The sequence below is a fragment of the Lissotriton vulgaris genome, chromosome 11, assembly GCF_964263255.1.
Source record: "Lissotriton vulgaris chromosome 11, aLisVul1.2, whole genome shotgun sequence".
Taxonomy (NCBI): Eukaryota; Metazoa; Chordata; class Amphibia; order Caudata; family Salamandridae; genus Lissotriton; species Lissotriton vulgaris.
In genome coordinates, this window is record NC_141699.1 from 617,214,040 (window position 1) to 617,237,086 (window position 23,047).

Genomic DNA, 23,047 nt, shown 5'->3' on the forward strand with positions numbered 1-23,047 from the left:
AGCTGTTTTTTTAACATTATCCCCATTCATCTAACTTACCCAAATCAAGAGCCCCAGAGGGTGACAGCTCAGCCCTTCATTTCAGACACTCCATATGACACTGCAGGAATACTGCTGAGCATGGAATACAAAACACTATTATTCCACAGATTCTTCACACAGCTCACAGTTCAATAACTCACAAAAGAGTTCACTTTCTTCACACAACAACTAACAATAGCAAGGATGCAGTGTGGTGCACACAATTAGGAACATTCTACAATCCTCACACTGAAAAATTACAAAGAGCATAATTTAGAGTTTGGATGGAACTGAACATTTTCCTAGGACTCTAAAAAGGGAAAAGGTTACACCGGCTGGAATACGTACTCTATGGTGGAGACAATTCAGCTGATGAATTCTTCTCCTTGTTATGTGACTCATGCTGGTCACATAACAAAAAAGACATTTTAGCTCACTTATGATTGCTCCTGCATGAATATGTATTGACTCTTCCGTGTCTTTAGGAAGAAACTCATTTCTGTTTCATGAAAAGCATGAAGTAAACACACATGTGGTGGTCATTTAGAGTTTGGTGGAGAGGCAGTCCCACTGTAAATTGGCAGGGCTATTCCAAACAACCTTGTATTTCCTCTGGCAATTAGCTTAGGCCATCTTAGACAGTCGTAAGATGGAACACATTGTTGGCATCTGCTGCACATTGCAAGAATTTGTAAACTCAAAATGTTTGAAGTTGTAAATACCAAGCCATTGGGAAGGTGTCCTCGTTGAAAATGGAAGTTACAGTAGCCTGAAATTGATGTTGTGCAGACCTCAGTTGCAGATGATGAGACGTGCATGAGAGGAAAAATCATCAAATGTAAAAAGAGATTATCTGATTGGCAACTTGGCTATTCATGGAGCCATGGAAAAAACATCCTCATTCAGCCCTACCACCTTCTTACCTGCTTTATACTCTCTTATACCTTCACTCTTGACCTTCCACCAGATTTCATCAACACATATCCTGGTGTTTCCAGCACCCCCACACTGCAACATATCTCTGCATATCTGTCTCCTACTTGCCCTCTCTTTATCCATTATCTTCCTCATACCATTGCAGTATTTCCCAATGCCTACCCCACCATCTCTATTTCTTTCTTGAGCCCTAAATCCTCCCTATACCCATGTCTCCTATTGCCTCTCCCATGGTTTCCCTCCACCCCTTGATTTTTCACCCTCCTCCAGTGCATGCTCCTTTCTTCCTTCTCACTCAAGTTGTGGTTGTTTGAAAAAATATAGGTACTCACATGAGAAATAAGAGTAAGTGCATAGTACTTATCCACTACAAATGTATATCTTTCTGTGAACTCTCTAGTGGCGCAGAGATTGTATTTAAGAATCTGTTGGAGCAACCAGTTCTCACTGACGGACATAAACTAGGGTCACTTGTAGCACTGATATTCAATGGGATCGGCACTCACGGGACTAGTTGAATTTTGCGATGATGGACATTTTCTTCGGAAGGCGCTGGTACAGATGGTGAATCTGGGCAGTGCACTGAAGACTGGCCACTACAAATTTATGGTATTGGGCCTTGTGGGTGCTTGTGGGTACTTGCAATGGCCACTGTAGTTTCTTGTGAATTACAGAAGATGAAACTCATTTGGTTCCTGGCGAACTCTGTAGAACAGTGACGTAAGTGCGTGGGTGATAAAACTCATGATGTAGAATGTTCAGTTAACGGTTCCATGCTGAGGAATAAATATATGTAATATCAAGCTCCATGAGTCGCGTGATCATATGCATACACCCGGGATGGGGACGATGCTACAACTGGTGACGAGATAGGGGATTACGTAAACCCGCAACCCGAAGAACTGAACAAACTGCTCTTGTGTGCCATGTGTGCCTCAGTCAAAATGAAAATCGATGGTTGGTGTATATGGACTCAAGGTGCCACTTTAGTCAGTGCAAGGCCTGTGAAGAAACTGAGGGCCTTATAGAAAGTTTGTTTGTCATCAGCAAGAACTTTGCTGGTAAAGTCAAGACAAGAGATACTGTGCCACAGCCTAACATAGAGCTGTCATTCATATAGTAAGACAACACTAAAGACAGTAACAACCAGGCACAGAGAAGCGCTAAAGGCAGTGATAGCCAAGTACAAGAGAGCGCTAAGAGTGGAAACATTTCTGACCCAAAGAAAAACTAAAGGCAGGGACAACCAGGGTAGAGCTCTTCCGACTAGGAAAAGGTTTCAGGGACAATATCCTGTGCCTGTGGGCCTGCAATTGATAGCCCACCAGTACAGGATATGTTCCCTCTGCCCTTTTCCTATTTAGGAGAGCTCTAACTTGGACTTTAAACTTTAACCCCTTCCAAGCTGATGACGAGCTGGGCTCGTCATGGTGTAGCCTCCTCGTACACTGATGACGAGCCCAGCTCGTTATAACATAATGTCAAATAGCAATTCCCAGCACAGGAGGGGAATTGCCTTAGCATCCATGGAGTTAAGCCCTTTGTGCCAGATGATTTAAACAGCACCATCACCTCCTGACCATCCAGTACCCCAGATTAAATGTCAACTTTACCTTGCATACTCGTGTTATTGGATACCGTTCAAGCTGCAACGGTGTGCACTTTGTTCCATTTAATGGCATAATCACACTGGGTACATGTCTAATTTTTCAAAGCATGCATGGGAGAAGATTGCAATTGATTTCTTTGGACCCCTTGACAATGGACATCATCTACTAGTAATTGTTGGTGAATATTCATGCTTTCCACTTGTGGAAGATCTGTCGTCAACTACTCATGACGTCATTGAGAGACTAGAAAGTATTTTTGTCACAAGGGGTGTTTCTTCGATTTTGAAATCTGACAATGGCCCACCTTTCAATAGTTGACAATATAAAGGTTTTCTCACTCATCTAAATGCCAAGCATCAGAAAAGCACACTTCTTTGGCCACAGGCAAATGGAGTGGTTGAGAGATGTATGAGCACCCTCACGAAAACTACTTAGCGCACTGTGCTGGAAAAAGCTTGAACTCAAATCATTTCTTCAGTGTACGCGCCATGCATACAGGTCAACTAACCCATTCTACCATGGGTAAATACCCTGCTACCTTAATGTTTGGGAGAGCTATGGCCATCAATTTGCCACAGTGGACCACTGAGAGATCTATTGACACTGATAGACTTTGTACTTCTGATTCGTCTCACAAACACAAAACGAAGATCTATGTGGATAGACGCTACTGTGCTCGGAGCACTGTCCTCAAATAAGGAGACCATGTCATTGTCAGGCAGAAACAGAAATGCAAGTCTGATGCTCCTTTTGATGCTCACCGCTGAGGGTTATGATTAGTAAAGGACACATGGTGACTGCTCACCACCCTGGAAAGTTCATTACGTGTGATTCTTCTCATTTCAAGCACCTGCCTCGACCTTCCCCAGCTCTAGATGTCAGAAGTGAGACTTATCCACCTGAGGATCCAGCGAAGCCAACTACTGTACCAGTGTCTCCGTCACTAGTGACAGTCATCTCACATGACCAGATCTGGATGATAGATTTGAGCATCTAAACGATGTATTGAACAGTTGTGATGTATATATGTAAGATGAAAGGACCATTTTGGTTCCAGATGAACTTTGTAGAACAGTGACGTAAGGGCGTGGGTATGGGTGATAGAATTCATGATGTAGAATGTTCGGTTAATGATTACACAATGAAGAATAAAGATGTTTAATACCAAGCAGCGTGTAGCATGATCATTTGCATCTATCCGGCCTGGGGAGGACTCTTCCAGTCACTATGGTAGTGACACAATATACCCCACAATAACTTCTTAGGCACTTAACCTCATAAGTGCTGCGCCCGTCCAACGGCCGACGGCACCACTACCTCGGGAGTGCTGCCGTCGGCCGATGGACGTTCCAATTGCACCTGCGCAATGGAACGTTCAGCACTGGAGCTGGACGTTCCATAGCAGCTAAGGTGTTAAGGTGAAAGGTATTATCGCAAATAGTACTTAGGAAACCCCACTGTCCGTGACCAGAATTCTAATGCTGACTGCTAGCTTGGTTACTTTGCAATTGTCATGAGAAGATCGTGCCTTGATGTCGACTAACAATAGGAAAACAAACACAATAGGAAAACTGGGGGATTGTTGAACTGCAAATTATTGTTCTATCTTGTACTTTTGTCTGTCCAGATTCCCAAGTTGGCAATGGTTGAAAAATCAGCAATATGTAGCTTATTGTTGTTGCTACTGTGTCCTATGTGATCAATTTGGGAGGTTCACAGTATGTGCATATTTTTTTTATGTATGGTAGTTTCTGGTTTTCAGGGCCTAGTTGTTAGGAACAACAAAGATCGTTACTGGGAACATGTATTGTAAGAGAATCAGCTCAGATATGAGATGCAGTAAATAACTTAGGGGCAGATTTACAAGCCGCTTGCGCTGCCAGTACGTCACTTTTTGTGACGCACTGGCAGCGCAATACACTGCCTCATATTTACAAGGACAGGAAAAACAACTCTACGTGGCTTTTCCTGTCCTTGTAAATATGGCCCTTAGCACACAGCACTTTGCATGAAAGGGGCGTTCCATGGGTGTTGATGTGGGTGTTCCCACGCAACACCCATGGAACGAGGTACATTTCCAGATTTACGAGGAATCGTAAATCTGGAAATGCGTGTAAATGCTACATAGGGAGGTACAACGAGGAGAAATGTCTTCATTTCTCCTCGTTTTTGTTTCCTGTTTCTATGTGTGCTGCATTCTGCAGCACACATTGAAATACGAAATCACTTCTAATAATTGTTTACTTACAGGAAGGGTTCCCTGATGCAGCACACATATAAATTGAAAAAGATTGTTTTTGTCCAGGAAGGGAACCCTTCCTGAAAAAAACAATCTCCCCACAACGCAGGCATCCTTGCACCATGGTGCAAGGGTGCCTGCACCGGCACATGTCATCAGTTTGTGCGCCAGCGAGGGGGAAGCACAGAAATGGAACATATTGTTGTAAATATGTTGCATCTCTGTGCTTTCCAAACTAACACAGCACAGCGCAGCAAAATGACTTGCTGCACCGTGCTGCTTTAGTTTATTGTAAATCTGCCCTTAAATGCATGCATGTACACCTCATACCTAGTAGAATAGGCAATGGGGCATTATGGTGCGATGGACCAGGGGCGTAATGAAGGCCCCCGCAGTACCCACACCCTTCACCTCAAAGTAGGGCCCCTTGGGCTGGCCAGCTGCAAACACATAAAACTCTTAGGGGCATATTAGCAAGGGCGTTATCGCCGCTTTAGCTGCACTTTTTGCCGATAAAGCTGCAATTTTTTTATCGTCCAATTACCAAGCTGTCGCCAACAGCAGTTAGCAACAGCTTCCAGGCAATACCGACTGATTTGGAGCCTACTTTGCATGCCAGCGATATTTATCGCTAATGACATGCAAAGTGGGCGCATCCAAACTGGTAGCGACTGAAAGCAGTCACTAACACAGCTATCGCCTATTAGCAATACCCGCGACGTCATAAAAAAACGCAGGCTAACCCCGATTAGCGCCAGGATTTTACACCTGGTAAAAACCTGACTTAGCCATAATAGTCAATGGGAGGTGGATTCTATGGCTAAGTCCCCACCTGCCTATTAGCGAGATTTTCCTTAGCGATAGGATTTTTACCGCTGGAAATCTCGCGTTAAACATGGGACTCACCGCTATCCGATTTTTTATCGCCTTAGAGATAAACACTGGGAATACTACGTTATCTCCGCGATAAAATCCAGAGATAAAAGGCGATAGAAAAATCACGATAAGTACGGTTTGCGATAATTTTTGCAAGTTGTTGCTAATATGCCCCTTAGAAGCTGCAAGGCAGTCAGGGTATGGGTAATGGGGTCCCCCTCTCACCTTACTTTGAAAGGGGGCCCCCTGAGGTTTTGTTATGCAACTGTGTTGGACTCAGGTGGGACTGCATCACTGTAACGAGTATATGAAATGCATGGGGCATATATTTATCATAGTGTGCGGTCTGTTAAGATATTTGCTTTAGACACATGCACACAATTTACATTATGCTTTTGTATTATTTTATACACTTTTAGATGTCAACGGTTTCTCCAAACGATCAAATATAATTGTTTTAAGGTGCTCCCCGTGGTAGCCTCTTGCAAACCCCTGCGTTCCTATAATTGCTGGCTTTGTTCTAAAATTGAAAGTATAACCCCCCATCTATTTATAATCGTATTTTCGGTCGTGTCCACGTGCAACGACCACAGTTTTTTTTCCCGCAAAAACATCAAAAGGAAAGATCTGAGAACCTAATGATGAAGGAAAAGTTCTAGGGCAGAAACCGGCCCTTGGATCACATGAACTTCAAAAGGGCTTCCCTCAGGGCGCTCTGAACCTGTATTTTGCAAGAAAGCGAACAAAACCCGGCCTGTACGTATCGACTCAATATTGATCGAAAAATAGAAAGACAAAAAAATTAATAAATCCCGCATGTGAAAGCGGCACCGATAATTACAAGGTAATTCATTTAAGAGTCGTCGTTAAACAAATCGAAGCGTGTAGGACGGTCTTTAGTGGGAATCAAATCTACAAAGGCAAGCTGTTGCAAAGCAAATTCGATTATTCTCAAAATAGGGTAAATGAGTAAAAGGACACGACTGCGGAAGAAAAGAAAGCAGAATTTCCGATCAAAGCTAATAAAACTCGCTGACGATTATTTTTCCGACAGCAACTCGCTTCCTATGATGCAGGCGGTGCGTTGCAGAGCAAGTTACAGGAGCTGTGTTATGTTCTGCACGAGACAAAGCTCAGCTCATTTTTTCCAAGGTAGGCAGCAAACAAATAGCTGAGAGGGGGAAGGAGAAGAGCCTAAAAACAAATTAAAAGGAGACCCACACATATGAGTGAGATGTGAAAGAGCGGGTTTTGTTATATCATTATGCGGTATGTCTGTATCATGGACTTCTGTGTCTTGCTTCCTACTTAAAAGAAAACGTGTAAATCCTCCTCCCTCCATCCCCATGAGTGCATATCTATGAATACCTCTATTAAGAAACCTCCTCCAAAGCCACTCAACACTCTGTGATCAAAGTCGAGAACACAAAATGGAGGGCAAACGTATTTTAAGGAAACTGGCACAAGGATGTTCCTCGGAGATAATCGATAAGTAATCGAGTATTGTGTCCTCGCCACCTTCGAATCGCAACCTGTACATGATGAGGATCTAATAAAGCGTCAATAGCTTATATGAATCAGCCTCAAATGTAGGTAGCCAGCAAGGGCAAAGCCCAAACAGCAAAGGAGAGAAGGAAACGCTACATTCAGAAGGCCAACAAGCACCAGCACAAGTCAAAAGGCACAAGAAATTCAAAAGGAAGAAGGCACCACCAGTGTGTCCAGGGGAGGAGGATCCCGAAAGAGGAAAGGACGACGATAGCGGACTGCAGGGCACAAGTCCTGAAAAAAGAAGAGGGGGGACTGACCAAGTCAGGCAATATCCAAGTGACATCTTCACACGTGCAATCAAAGCACATGACTTCACGACGCGTGACATTCCACGTGGCATCACAGGAAGCGACCTCATTGAAAGCGATGCTCTGATATGTGTATGTTATAACATATGCCAACTGAACAACTGAAAATGCAATAAAAAACTTTTTTTTTAAAGTTGTCTCCTACAAAGCACATCATTTAACATGCAGACCACAGATTTTTATTTTACATGGATAGATAAGTGAACAGAGATCCCTTTGTTACGCGCAGATCATAAATTGTAATCCTTGTGAGCTATGAAGGGCATTTGACTCCTACACCTTGCAACCCCGACTGTCTCATGTAACACACCTTGAACATTGTTTTACAAACTTACATGATTTATTTGGAATGGATAATGTGTATGTTATGTAAAGCGCTCTAACACTCTGCATTGGGATGAGTAGCGCTATAAAATAAATCAAATTGTGCTAAATAGTTTTTTGTGTAAATACTAAGACAGATCAACCAACCCATCTGACATTCTTACATTGCATGCAGTTATATACAACAACGTAAAAAGCATGTATCTCTTACGTATCTGTGAACAGATAACAAGCTGTGTGCTTTTGTGTTTTTCGCCAGTGCATTTGCATTTGTGAGGTTCAAGGACGCCTCCTGTCCCATTCTCCATCAAAAGGAGGCCTGATGGCCCCTTAACTTCTGTCTTTATCGGTGCCCTGCTGGAGGTGAAAAAAGCAAAGGGGCATATTATCAAGGGGGGTTACCTCCGCTTTCTTGGCTTTAAAAGCCAAGAAAGCGGAGATAAAATTATCTCCCTATTACCTAGCTGTCGCTAACACCAGTTAGCGACAGCTAGTAGGAGATAGCGACCATCTTGGGCCCCACTTTGCATGTCAGTGATATTTATCACTAATGACATGCAAAGTGGACGTGCCAAGATGTTAGCGACTGGAAACAGTCGCTAACATCGCTATCTCCTAATACCAACTTTTGGAGATATTCGCGCTAAGCGCGAATATCTCCAAAAGCTAACACCTGCCCTGAGCAGTTCTTAGCCATGTTTTCCAATGGGAGGTGGATAATATGGCAAAGAGCATTAGCTCGGTAATGCATGAATATCGCTTACTTTTCAGCGATATTCATGCATTGCGGCCGATTTTTATCGCATTTGCGATAAACCTTGGTAATACCAAGGTTTATCTGCGATAAAAATCGCCGCAGCTTAGTGGTAAATTTTTGTCTCTAACCAAGCAATAGCGATAATTATCGCTATTGCTTGGTAATATGCCCCAAAGCTCCTTTCGCTCCCTGCCCCTTGTCCATTGTCTGAAAGCAGACAATTTGCAGGAGCTGATGAACGTGTCCGGTGTTTCAAAATTACACTGGGACAAGTTCAACATATTTCTGTGGGGCCCAACCGTTTTTGAAGGGGGGACGGCGTCCACCCTGTGAAAATAGTGGGTGGAGGCCCTGTAACCGTGTGTACCCCCAACTCGTGCCCTGGCTGACTGGCACAAAACAAGGGAGCCAAGGTGCCAAAGGCAGCTGCCAGTCAATAAACTGAAAGCCAGTGACACAGGGTAAAAACGCTAGAATATAACGACAGCTGAAAGAAGACAATGGGAGAGCAGATACACCCAAACCCAAGTAGAGCTCTGGAAAACAGATCACCACAAACCCTTAACCTCTGTGTCAGTGACGAACAAGCATTTACAATGCAATGGTTTTGCCTTTGTTAAAGTTAGAGCTATTGGCATTGCTCTTGACATTATTTTTATTTATGTTTTTATTTATGTTTTTTTTAACATAAATAAATGGCATTGTCATTTACAATGCCACTAGCTTTATCTCTCGCAAATGACACACACAAACACACACAGAGCCCCCCCCACACACACACCCACACAGAGCCCCCCACACACAGCCACACAGAGCCCCCCCCACACACAGCCACACAAAGCCCCCCACACACACACAGCCACACAAAGCTCCCCACACACACAGCCACACAGAGCCCTCCACACACCCACACAGAGCCTTCCACAGACACCCGCACAGCACAAGCAGGCAACAGGGACACACGGAGGCACAAGTAGGCAACAGGGGCACACGGAGGCACAAGCAGGCAACAGGGGCACACAGAAGCACAAGCAGGCAACAGGGGCACAAAAACGGAGGCACAAGCAGGCAACAGGGGCACACGGAGGCACAAGCAGGCAACAGGGGCACACGGAGGCACAAGCAGGCAACAGGGGCACACGGAGGCACAAGCAGGCGTCAGGGGCACACGGAGGCACAAGCAGGCGACAGGGGCACGAAAACTGAGGCACAAGCAGGCGACAGGGGCACGAAAACTGAGGCATAAGCAGGCGACAGGGGCACGAAAACGGAGGCACAAGCAGGCAACAGGGGCACGAAAACGGAGGCACAAGCAGGCAACAGGGGCACGAAAACGGAGGCACAAGCAGGCAACAGGGGCACGAAAACTGAGGCACAAGCAGGTGACAGGGGCACGAAAACTGAGGCACAAGCAGGCGACAGGGGCACGAAAACGGAGGCACAAGCAGGCAACAGGGGCACACGGAGGCACAAGCAGGCAACAGGGTCACGAAAACAAGCACAAGCAGGCAAAAGGGTCACAAGCAGGAATAGTGCGGCTGGTGCAGTGGTGCCAGGCCGAAAGGTGAGATGGGCTGTCTGCACCCCAGTTTGGACAGTTTCCACTACCTAACAGGGATTGGTGGGAGGGGGGCGTACTTCTTGCCTGCTTTAGGGCTGTTACTTCGGGGACGCAGTGCACGCTCTTGCCTGCTGCCTGCTGCCACCAGGACACGACAACAGGCAGGGAGAGGACAGGCTGGGAGAGGGCAGGGAGGGGACAGGCTGGGAGAGGGCAGGGAGGGGACAGGCTGGGAGAGGGCAGGTTGGGAGAGGGCAGGCTGCAAGTGGACAAGCTGGGAGAGGACAGGCTGGTAAAGGTCATGGAGGGGACAGGCTGGGAGAGGGCAGGCTGGAAGTGGACAGGCTGGAAGAGGACAGGCTGGGAAAGGGCGGAGAGGGGACAGGCTGGGAGAGGGCGAGTGGGGAGTGGGCAGGCTGGGAGTGGGCAGGCCGGGAGAGGACAGGCTGCGAGAGGGCAGGCTGCGAGAGGGCAGGCTGCGAGAGGGCAGGCTGGGAGAAGGCAGGCTGGGAGTGGGCAGGCTGGGAGTGGGCAGGCTGGGAGTGGGCAGGCTGCGAGAGGACAGGCTGCGAGAGGACAGGCTGCGAGAGGACAGGCTGCGAGAGGACAGGCTGCGAGAGGGCAGGCTGCGAGAGGACAGGCTGCGAGAAGACAGGCTGTGAGAGGACAGGCTGCGAGAGGACAGGCTGCGAGAGGACAGGCTGCGAGAGGGCAGGCTGGAAAAGGACAGGCTGGAAGAGGACAGGCTGGGAAAGGGCAGGGAGGGGACAGGCTGGGAGTGGGCAGGCCACGAGAGGACAGGCTGCGAGAGGACAGGCTGCGAGAGGGCAGGCTGCGAGAGGGCAGGCTGGGAGAGGACAGGCTAGGAGAGGACAGGCTAGGAGAAGACAGGCTAGGAGAGGACAGGCTAGGAGAGGACAGGCTAGGAGAGGGCAGGCTGGGAGTGGGCAGGCTGCGAGAGGACAGACTGTGAGAGGACAGGCTGCAAGAGGACAGGCCAGAAGAGGACAGGCTGGGAAAGGGCAGGGAGGGGACAGGCTGGGAGAGGGCAGGCTGGGAGTGGGCAGGCCGGGAGAGGACAGGCTGCGAGAGGACAGGCTGCGAGAGACAGGCCGCAAGAGGACAGGCTGGGAGAGGGCAGGCTGGGAGAGGGCAGGCTGGGAGAGGGCAGGCTGGGAGAGGACAGGCTAGGAGAGGACAGGCTAGGAGAAGACAGGCTAGGAGAGGACAGGCTAGGAGAGGACAGACTGGGAGAGGGCAGGCTGGGAGTGGGCAGGCTGCGAGAGGACAGACTGTGAGAGGACAGACTGTGAGAGGACAGGCTGCGAGAGGACAGGCTGGAAGAGGACAGGCTGGAAGAGGACAGGCTGGGAAAGGGCAGGGAGGGGACAGGCTGGGAGAGGGCAGGCTGGGAGTGGGCAGGCCGGGAGAGGACAGGCTGCGAGAGGACAGGCTGCGAGAGACAGGCTGCGAGAGGACAGGCTGGGAGTGGGCAGGCTGCGAGAGGACAGGCTGCGAGAGGACAGGCTGTGCGAGGACAGGCTGGGAGAGGACAGGCTGGGAGTGGACAGGCTGCGAGAGGACAGGCTGCGAGAGGACAGGCTGCGAGAGGACAGGCTGCGAGAGGACAGGCTGGGAGAGGGCAGGCTGGGAGAGGGCAGGCTGGGTGACGGCAGGCTGCAAGAGGACAGGCTGGGAGAGGACAGGCTGCGAGAGGGCAGGCTGGGAGAGGGCAGGCTGGGAGAGGGCAGGCTGGGAGAGGACAGGCTGGGAGAGGACAGGCTGGGAGAGGACAGGCTGGGAGAGGGCAGGCTGGGAGAGGGCAGGCTGGGAGTGGGCAGGCTGGGAGAGGGCAGGCTGGGAGAGGGCAGGCTGGGAGTGGGCAGGCTGCGAGGAGACAGGCTGCGAGAGGACAGGCTGCGAGAGGACAGGCTGGGAGAGGGCAGGCTGGGAGTGGGCAGGCTGGGAGTGGGCAGGCTGCGAGAAGACAGGCTGCGAGAGGATAGGCTGCGAGAGGATAGGCTGCGAGAGGACAAGCTGCGAGAGGACAGGGTGCGAGAGGGCAGGCTGGGAGAGGGCAGGCTGGGAGAGGGCAGGCTGGGAGAGGACAGGCTGCAAGAGGACAGGCTGCAAGAGGACAGGCTGGGAGAGGACAGGCTGGTAGAGGGCAGGCTGGGAGAGGACAGGCTGGGAGAGGGCAGGCTGGGAGAGGGCAGGCTGGGAGTGGGGAGTGGGCAGGCTGGGAGTGGGCAGGCCGGGAGAGGACAGGCTGCGAGAGGGCAGGCTGCGAGAGGGCAGGCTGAGAGAGGGCAGGCTGCGAGAGGGCAGGCTGCGAGAGGGCAGGCTGGGAGAAGGCAGGCTGGGAGTGGGCAGGCTGCGAGAGGACAGGCTGCGAGAGGACAGGCTGCGAGAGGACAGGCTGCGAGAGGACAGGCTGCGAGAGGGCAGGCTGCGAGAGGGCAGGCTGTGAGAGGGCAGGCTGCGAGAGGACAGGCTGCGAGAAGACAGGCTGCGAGAGGACAGGCTGCGAGAGGGCAGGCTGCGAGAGGGCAGGCTGCGAGAGGGCAGGCTGGAAGAGGACAGGCTGGGAAAGGGCAGGGAGGGGACAGGCTGGGAGGTGGCAGGCCGCGAGAGGACAGGCTGCGAGAGGACAGGCTGCGAGAGGACAGGCTGCGAGAGGACAGGCTGCGAGAGGGCAGGCTGGGAGAGGACAGGCTAGGAGAGGACAGGCTAGGAGAGGACAGGCTAGGAGAGGACAGGCTAGGAGAGGACAGGCTAGGAGAGGACAGGCTGGGAGAGGGCAGGCTGGGAGAGGGCAAGCTGGGAGTGGGCAGGCTGCGAGAGGACAGGCTGCGAGAGGACAGGCTGCGAGAGGACAGGCTGCGAGAGGACAGGCTGGAAGTGAACAGGCTGGAAGTGGACAGGCTGGAAGAGGACAGGCTGGGAAAGGGCAGGGTGGGGACAGGCTGGGAGAGGGCAGGCTGGGAGTGGGCAGGCCGGGAGAGGACCGGCTGCGAGAGGACAGGCTGCGAGAGGACAGGCTGCGAGAGGGCAGGCTGGGAGAGGGCAGGCTGGGAGAGGGCAGGCTGGGAGAGGGCAGGCTGGGAGAGGACAGGCTGGGAGAGGGCAGGCTGGGAGAGGGCAGGCTGGGAGAGGGCAGGCTGGGAGAGGACAGGCTGCGAGAGGACAGGCTGCGAGAGGACAGGCTGCGAGAGGACAGGCTGGGAGTGGCCAGGCTGCGAGAGGACAGGCTGCGAGAGGACAGGCTGCGAGAGGACAGGCTGCGAGAGGACAGGCTGGGAGAGGACAGGCTGGGAGTGGACAGGCTGCGAGAGGACAGGCTGCGAGAGGACAGGCTGCGAGAGGACAGGCTGCGAGAGGACACGCTGCGAGAGGACACGCTGCGAGAGGGCAGGCTGGGAGAGGGCAGGCTGGGAGAGGGCAGGCTGGGTGACGGCAGGCTGCAAGAGGACAGGCTGGGAGAGGACAGGCTGGGAGAGGACAGCCTGGGAGAGGGCAGGCTGGGAGAGGGCAGGCTGGGAGTGGGCAGGCTGGGAGTGGGCAGGCTGGGAGAGGGCAGGCTGGGAGAGGGTAGGCTGGGAGAGGGCAGGCTGGGAGGAGACAGGCTGCGAGAGGACAGGCTGCGAGAGGACAGGCTGGGAGAGGACAGGCTGCGAGAGGACAGGCTGCGAGAGGACAGGCTGGAAGTGGACAGGCTGGAAGAGGACAGGCTGGAAGAGGACAGGCTGGGAAAGGGCAGGGAGGGGACAGGCTGGGAGAGGGCAGGCTGGGAGTGGGCAGGCCGGGAGAGGACCGGCTGCGAGAGGACAGGCTGCGAGAGGACAGGCTGCGAGGGGGCAGGCTGGGAGAGGGCAGGCTGGGAGAGGGCAGGCTGGGAGAGGGCAGGCTGGGAGAGGGCAGGCTGGGAGAGGGCAGGCTAGGAGAGGACAGGCTGCGAGAGGACAGGCTGCGAGAGGACAGGCTGCGAGAGGACAGGCTGCGAGAGGACAGGCTGGGAGAGGGCAGGCTGGGAGAGGGCAGGCTGGGAGAGGGCAGGCTGGGTGACGGCAGGCTGCAAGAGGACAGGCTGGGAGAGGACAGGCTGCGAGAGGGCAGGCTGGGAGAGGGCAGGCTGGGAGAGGACAGGCTGGGAGAGGGCAGGCTGGGATTGGGCAGGCTGGGAGTGGGCAGGCTGGGAGAGGGCAGGCTGGGAGAGGGCAGGCTGGGAGAGGGCAGGCTGGGAGTGGGCAGGCTGTGAGGAGACAGGCTGCGAGAGGACAGGCTGCGAGAGGACAGGCTGCGAGAGGACAGGCTGCGAGAGGACAGGCTGGGAGAGGGCAGGCTGGGAGTGGGCAGGCTGCGAGAAGACAGGCTGCGAGAGGACAGGCTGCGAGAGGACAGGCTGGGAGAGGGCAGGCTGGGAGAGGGCAGGCTGGGAGAGGGCAGGCTGCGAGAGGACAGGCTGCGAGAGGACAGGCTGCAAGAGGACAGGCTGCGAGAGGACAGGCTGGGAGAGGACAGGCTGGTAGAGGGCAGGCTGGGAGAGGGCAGGCTGGGAGAGGACAGGCTGGGAGAGGACAGGCTGCGAGAGGGCAGGCTGCAAGAGGGCAGGCTGGGAGAGGGCAGGCTGGGAGTGGGCAGGCTGGGAGTGGGCAGGCTGGGAGAGGGCAGGCTGGGAGAGGACAGGCTGAGAGAGAGGGCAGGCTGGGAGTGGGCAGGCTGGGAGTGGGCAGGCTGGGAGTGGGCAGGCTGGGAGAGGGCAGGCTGGGTGACGGCAGGCTGGGGGAGGACAGGCTGGGAAGCAGAGAGGGTCTTACCTGAGAAGTCTGCCAGCGCGGAGCTCTCCGGGGCGCAGAGCAGCAGCAGGGCCCAGTAGAGCAGGGCGGGGGGCGGCAGGGGCTTGCAGAGGTGTCTCCTGGGGCAGCCGCCCAGGTCCACCATGGTGCGGCTCCGAGCCCCAAGCTCACATGGTGCCAGCGCTGCCCGCTTGGAAGGATTGGAAGGGGTCACAACGGATATACCTATTTCTGAAGTACGGATGTGTTTGACTACAATGCTAATGTTTTCAGGGGAGTGAGTGCCTTCTTGTTTTAGCTGTGATAATTACAATACCAGCACCGTTCGCAGACACAAGTGAGTGCACATTTAGCAGGCAAATACGGGAGCGTCGTTCATTTTTCACAGTGCACACAGATGAACATGGATAAACAGATCCAAATGAACTGAAAGCAAACTGCCGGGCCCCGGGGAAAGAGAGTCGCAGACTAGTCTTTCCCGGGGTCTTTCGCGCAAGGGATAGGCCAGGTAGGGGAAGGGGAGGAGTTAGGGGGTGGGTATTTAAGCGCGGGGAAGGAAGGGAACTTCCTCTTTTCTGCGCCTGGCACCATCGGGAGGGAGCTCGAAAGGAGTTAGTTAGGACTAGTTTCTGTGAGGCCTAGTGCTAATTTTGGTTGGATTTCGTTCGGTGCTGTTTCACGGCAGCTGGATTTCATCTTTTCACTTTGCTGGCATCTTTTGCTTGGGTAGGATGTCTGGTGTGTCTGCGGAACAGGTCCGTGAGGCCTTGCTGCTGCTTGCGAGGGCCGGCCTGGATGACCTTATTAGGCCTGGGGTCCTGGGTCAGGCCTGGGTGGGGGCCACCAGGGGCACGCATGCTGCCTCGGCCGGGGTTCAGGCGGCGGTGTTCTCCTGCTTGGAGGACGAGCTGGAGCCTGAGGGGGGGTTTGAGGTTAGGAGGGGGGGCGGTGTTCCCAAGGATCAGGCGAGGGGCGGGAAGCGCAGGAACACCTCTGCGCGGCCTTTTCCCCCACTGGATTTTTTGCCTGGGGCCTCGGGAGCGGCCGTGAGGGCCGTGCCTTCCGCGCTTCCGCCCCACGGGCCCCTGCCGGCGCCGGCCGGTGCCTTGCGGGGGGTGGGGCAGGCGGGTGCCCCGGCCGGGCCTGCCGCGGTCCTGGTTGGGCCCCCCGGGTGGCAGTGGGTCCCCTGGGCCCGTAGGCCAACTGGTTAGTGACTCTGTTCAGGGGGACAGGCCTGGGGTTGTGCTGCGGGTGGTAGGTGAACTGGTGGAGGAGGCCCCCATTGACTTGTCTAGGGGTTCCAGGGCGGGCACCCCGGCCGTTTTGAGGCCGGTGACGCCCGGGGTTTTGGCGGGCCGGAGCGCGTCACCCGCTCTAGTCCCCGTTGGCGGGCCGGGCTGGGTGCAGGGTTTCCAACAGGTGGGTTTCTTTCCACGTGGGGGTGATTTCTTTGGCTACTGCCCGCCCCCTCCCCCTCAGATATGGGGTTCCCTTTCCTGGGAGGAGCGGTCCCGTGGGGAGCGGATTCTGGAGCAGATTCAGGAGGTTAGGTGGGCGGAGGAGACGAGGGCCAGGGTGGGTGCAGTTTGGGGCCATGAGATTGAGGGCCCTCCCACCCCCACCTCTGAGGAGGAGCGGGAGGCGGAGAGGCAGGAGGAAGAGGCCAGGAAAGCCAGGGTGAAGAAGGCAGGGCAGGCCGCCCCCCCTCCGAAGGGTGCGGCCGGAGCAGGGACGGCCGGGACGGCTTTGAGGCCCGATGGTGCCGGGGCCCGCTCAGGTTCGAGCGACCTGAGGGGCGGGAGGGGATCCAAGTCGGCGGTTGTGGGCAGAGCCAAGGGGGGCCTTGCGGGGCGCACCACGGCTCTGAGACGCAGGCCGGAAGAAGTAGGGCAGTCCACGGCGGCTGTCCCTCCTCCGCGGGATCGGGCGACTTCGGCACGTGGCGCCTCTGGGATGCGTGGTCGAGGGAGCGTGCAGAAGGGTGTGAAGCGTGCGGTGAAGGAAGTGGTTTGCGAGGGTGTGGATCTGGAACCAGTGCTTGAGCTGGATTACAGTGATGAGAGTGAGGAATTGGAAGAAGGGGAGGTGCGGGATGACTTGGAAGGTGTAGGCGGCGCAGCGGGAGACAACGACCTTGGTGTGTTGCAGGTCGAGACTGGAACGAAGAAGAAGGCCGAATCATATGGCGGTCCGGGGGAAGGAGTCCAGAGGAAGGCCCCGGGAGCGGACGCCGGCACTCACAGGTGAGGGAGCCTGGTGGGCGGCTTGGGATGACGCTCCTCGGGGGGGGGAAGGTCGGAAACGCACCTGCCGGTCGGTGGGTGTGGGGGATGGTTCTGTGCGGGAGGGGGAGACGCCGTCCGGCGGGCCACCTGCGGATGGTAAGAAGGTGGATGGTAAGTCGGTGACTTTGGGGGTACAAACGGACAAGAGTGATGGCAAGGAGGAGAAAGGGGTGAAGGTGCCTAAGAAAATGCCTTACATGGGGTTGGCGATGCCTCTGGGGTCGCACTTGTCGGAGAAACTGAAAGAGAAAATCTGGAAACACGAGTTTGTGGACGTTTTTAAGTTGCTTCATCGGGAGGTCCAGGCTAAGGAGGGCTCCAAGGAGGAGGAGTGGGAGTTGACGAGGCGGCCTAGGGTGCCGGTGACTATGGAGAATTGGACGTCGGCCTTTCTGATTTATGCCAGTGTTTATTGCCAGAAGTATCTGGACCGGGCGATTGCGCTGTTTAAATACATGGATATCATTCGCAAGGCCCAGATGCAGTTTGGGGGGTTTGCGTGGTTGAGCTACGACGAGGAGTTTCGGGCCAGAGTTAGCGCAGATCCGGAGAAGAGTTGGGGTGAGGTGGACCAGGAGCTTTGGATGCAGTGGATGGCGTCTTCGCACTCGTCGGCGTCCACTCACACAGCCAGCGGTTTGCCGGTGTTGTATCGGTCTTTTCCGCCGCGTCCCGCCCAGGGCGGGGCGGGGGGTGGAACAGTGCCCAGCACCATTGTGTCAGGTCAGCCGTCTAAACCCGGGGGTTCCGCCACGGAGGCATGTTGGAGCTACAATCGGGGTTTCTGCTCTCGGTACCCATGTAAGTTCAAGCACGAGTGCTCGAAGTGCGGCGGTAAACACGCCCTTACGCAGTGCCTCACGCTCACCACCCCCTCCGAACAATGGAGGAACGCGAGGGGACGGGGCCAGCCTGGCCCGAAGGGCGCCTACTCCGGTTAGGGTGGAGGCGATGGCCCCGTGGCTCGCGTGCTATCCTGATCGCGAGGCCGCGGCGCGGCTCTTCTGGGGGTTCACTGAGGGTTTTCGGGTGGGCTACCAGGGCCCCAGGGAGCGTCGTTGGGCTGAAAATTTGAGGTCTGCGAGGGAGTTGCCGGGGGTGGTTGCTGCGAAGTTGGACAAGGAGGTGGCGGAGGGGAGAGTGGCTGGCCCGTTTACTGACTGGCCATTGCCGGACCTGATCATTTCTCCGTTGGGGGTGGTGCCCAAGAAAGAGGAAGGGGATTTCAGAATGATTCACCATTTGTCGTGGCTGGAGGGGCGATCGGTGAATGACTACATTCCGGAGGAGGACTCGAGGGTGCTGTATGCGTCGGTGGACGATGCGGTCCGGCTGGTGAGGTTGTGTGGGCCCGGTACGGAGTTGGCGAAGTGTGACATTAAGTCGGCTTTCCGTCTCCTGCCTATTCACCCGGCGGATTTTGCGCTTTTGGGCATGCAGTTTGGGGGTGCCATCTACGTGGACATGGTTTTGCCCATGGGGTGTGCCATCTCCTGTCCGCTGTTTGAGCTTTTTAGCACTTTCTTGCAGTGGGTCATGGTGCGGGTGAGTGGGTGCCGTGAAGTCACTCATTACTTGGACGACTTCCTCTTCCTGGGGAGGGCGGGGTCAGGAGATTGCGGCAGGGCCCTGTCGCGTTTCCAGGCCTTGGCCTCGCAGTTTGGGGTGCCTTTGGCGCCCGAGAAGACGGCTGGTCCCAGCTGTTGCCTCACATTCCTGGGGATTGAACTGGACTCGGTGGAGTGGTTGGCGCGCCTGCCTGCAACCAAGGTGAGGGAGATTCTTGCATGTCTGGAGTGGGCTGTGGGGGAACGGCGGATCCCTTTGCGGGCGGTGCAGAAGCTTCTGGGTTTCCTTAACTTTGCGTGCAGGGTGGTGCGGGCAGGGAGGACGTTCTGCAGGCGGCTCGGCATGGCCATGTCGGGGGCAGTGCTTCCACATCACAGAGTGAGGATTTCCCTGGGGGTGAGGACGGATTTGAGGACTTGGATTACCTTCTTGCAGGATTTCAATGGGGTATCCTTGGATTTTGATGAAGAAAGGGCGGTCTGGCAATGCCAAATTTACTCTGACGCGGCTGGGTCAGCGGGGTTTGGTGTTTTCTGGGATGGAAGGTGGTGTGCGGAGAGCTGGCCGGCCTCCTGGATCAAGCAAGGCAGGAGCATTGCCTTTTTGGAGTTCTTTCCATTGCTGGTGGCACTGGTGGTATGGGGGGAGGACTTTCGGAACAGGTCTGTGCTCTTTCACGTTGACAACATGACGGTGGTGGAACTGGTCAATAATCAGAGGGCGAGGGACCTGCGAGTGCTGCGGCTGTTGCGCAGGTTCATGTTGGCATGCCTGCAGCTGAATGTGGTGTTTCGGGCTAAGCATGTCCCTGGGGCGAATAATGACATTGCGGATGCTTTGTCTCGTACACAGTGGCAGCGGTTCCGACACCTGGCGCCGGGAGCGGACGCCTGCAAGACCGAGCTGCCGGCCGGCATCTGGGCCTTGGGGGAATGAGGATGATTGGTCTGGTGGAGGGTTCTTTGGCTCCGACCACAAGGAGGACTTATCGTCTGGCATTTTCTGAATTTAGTACTTTCATGGGCTGGACGGTGGATGGTGTCGTGAGTGGGGAGTAGGCTGTGGTGGAGGGTCTGAGGGGTTATGTGTTGGCTTGTATGGACCGGGGGTTGACTGCAGCTACGATCTCTGGGAAATTGGCTGGAATTTCCTTTTACTGTGTTTTGTTTTTGGGTTTTGACCCCACCAAGGATGTGGTGTTGGCTCGCATGTTGCGGGGGTGGGGTCGGGAGAGGGGGGCTGGGGGGGGGGCGGCTGTGGGAGGCTGTGACGTTTGATTTGTTGGTTCGGCTGGTTGGGGTGTTGCCGGAATGCTGTTATGACCCGGTTGAAGTGGGCCTGTTTCGTTTATGCATGGTATGGATGTTTTTTGGGGCGTTCCGGGTGTCTGAGCTGTTGGGCACGAGACGGGGGCGGGCAGGTTGTTTGAGGAGGTGCGTGTGGATGCGGGGCGCTTGGGGATCTGGCTGGGTCGCTCGAAGACGGATCAAGTGGGCAGGGGCAAATGGGTGTGGTTGAATGAGTCTGGCGGGGCGGTTTGCCCGGTTCTGGAGTGGAGGTCTTTCTCGAGGTCGGCTGGGGACCGAGGTAGCGAGATTTTCTGCCATGCGTCTGGTGCGAGAGTGACGGCTGGCCAGTTGTTGGCGGTGCTGCGTATGGCTTTGGGACGCTTGGGGATTGATGGAGCTGGTTTCGGTACTCATTCCTTTCGCATTGGGGCTGCGACTGCGGCGGCTCGCCTGGGTTGGTCCTGGGACAGGATTAGGAAGATTGGGCGTTGGAAGTCACGCTGTTGTGAGAGGTATGTGAGGAAGTAGTCTGGTCCCAGGCAGGTTGTTGGTTGTTGCACTGTTTTGTTTGCCTGTTCTAACATCTTTTTCTTTGTAGGTTGCGTGGGTGGCCTGGGCGGTAGGACGGTGACTTGGACCGTTGGGCACTCTTTCGTGCACTGGGCTTCCAAGTATGCGGACCAGCAGGTTTACGGCCGTAACCTGGGACTGAAGGGACAATTGCACAAGGTGAAATGGTGGGGAAAGAGCGGGATGCGATGGGGGGCACTACTGCCCTGGCTCGCAAAGATGGTCCCACAGAGGGGATGCCCGGATTTGCTGATCATTCATTTGGGGGAAAATGACCTGGTGCAACTGTCTGGATTGGCATTGTTAAAACTTATGCAAAGAGACTTGGAAGTGTTGAAATCAAGGATGGCGGGGGCCTGCATTGCCTGGACGGAGCTGGTCCCCAGAAAGGTGTGGAGGGGGGCTGTGAAACACGGGGCCATTGAGAAGGCCCGGAGCAAACTTAATCGAGCAATGAGACTCTACTGTGCGGACAGGGACGTTAAGGTCATTGCACATCCTGGGATTCGACTGGAGGAGCCTTTAGCTTTTAGGGAGGACGGTGTGCACTTGTCTCGGCTGGGCAATGCGTGGTACATGATGGAGTTGCGGGATATGGTGAGCAAGTTGTGGAACGAGTCTATCTGGTGTCGACGGGAGTAACTGTGCGGACGGACGGACGGCCCTGTGGGGGGGGGGTGGGGCAGTGAACCGCCCTACAGGGGGTTCACTGGTTGGCAGGATTCGAAGGGACAGGGGGTCAAGAGCGGGCATACCCATCCCTTGGGGGGGGAGTTTGCACAGGACGGATAGAAGCGTGAATGGAAGGTTGCAATGACTGGGGGCTGGAAGACGGTGATTGATGGGCAAGAGAAGGGTGTTTGGAGCCTCTAGGGCTTGGTGATGACGCGGAGTGAATGAAACGAATTGGGGGGGGAGTGTGAGTGGGGGTTTGCTGTTACTGTTATTGTTGATTTATTGTTATGTACAGATTCGCAATTCTGGTCTAATAAAATGGCCTTTTACGCTGACACTGCGTGGTCTGTTTTATTGCGCGATGCCGGGCCCCGGGGAAAGCAGAGTCGCAGACTAGTCTTTCCCGGGGTCTTTTGCGCAGGGGATAGGCCAGGTAGGGGAAGGGGAGGAGTTAGGGGGTGGGTATTTAAGCGCGGGGGAGGAAGGGAACTTCCTCTTTTCTGCGCCTGGCACCATCGGGAGGGAGCTCGAAAGGCCGCCCACCCACCCGGCAGTTAGAGGTGGTTTTGGGTCGGTCCATAGCGTTGCCAGTTTAGGCCAGAGCTGCTGTAGGCAGGATTCGAAGGGACAGGGGGTCAAGAGCGGGCATACCCATCCCTTGGGGGGGGAGTTTGCACAGGACGGATAGAAGCGTGAATGGAAGGTTGCAATGACTGGGGGCTGGAAGACGGTGATTGACGGGCAAGAGAAGGGTGTTTGGAGCCTCTAGGGCTTGGTGATGACGCGGAGTGAATGAAACGAATGGGGGGGGAAGTGTGAGTGGGGGTTTGCTGTTACTGTTATTGTTGATTTATTGTTATGTACAGATTCGCAGTTCTGGTCTAATAAAATGGCCTTTTACGCTGACACTGCGTGGTCTGTTTTATTGCGCGAAGACCTAAATGTCAAAAAAGGCGGCAAAAACATAAGCGCTATTTACAAATCACAAGCGAGTCCTGGCGCCTGAACCCCTTAATTCGACATTGACTTACTGTGTTAAAAAGCTAACTTTTTAAAAGATTTGTGATACTAAAGGGGATTCCAGTTGAGCCATTAAAGGGGAATCTATAGGGTTGGTTCCGCCGCCGAAAAGAAGTGAATTAACTCCATCGGCTTCTGAAACAGTCGGAAGGAATTTCTAAAGACTAAAACCAGCTCGTGCCAAGGACATAAACACGCGAAAGTGGTCTGTAGAATTCGTTTCTAAAAGGCGCGGAGGGGCCTCTCTGTAGGTCACCGATGAGTAAAGACAAGGGTTTTAAACTGAATCTACTGCTGCAGTCAGTCCCTAAAGTATGGGTGTAAAGGGCTCCCACCTGCCAGCGCCCCAAAGGTTGAACTCGGAGATCTGAATGACTTCAAGCCGATGAATAGCGCATCAGTGCCTCGTCAAGGCCCTTAAGCGCTATATGAATACATTTACAATCACACACCACATAAAGGGCCAGCGTGCAGGCGCGACGAAGCTGCAGGAGCGGTGGGAACCTTAGCTCCTGTGGAAGAAGGACACATTGGGATCAAATGAAATGCTGGCCAGGTGTACCCTGTGGGGTCAGCCCAAAGCAGGGAGAGGTCTTTTAGCCCACAAAGTGGTGGGCAGGCGCCCGAACAGACGAGTCGCGCTGGGACCTCGCTTAACAG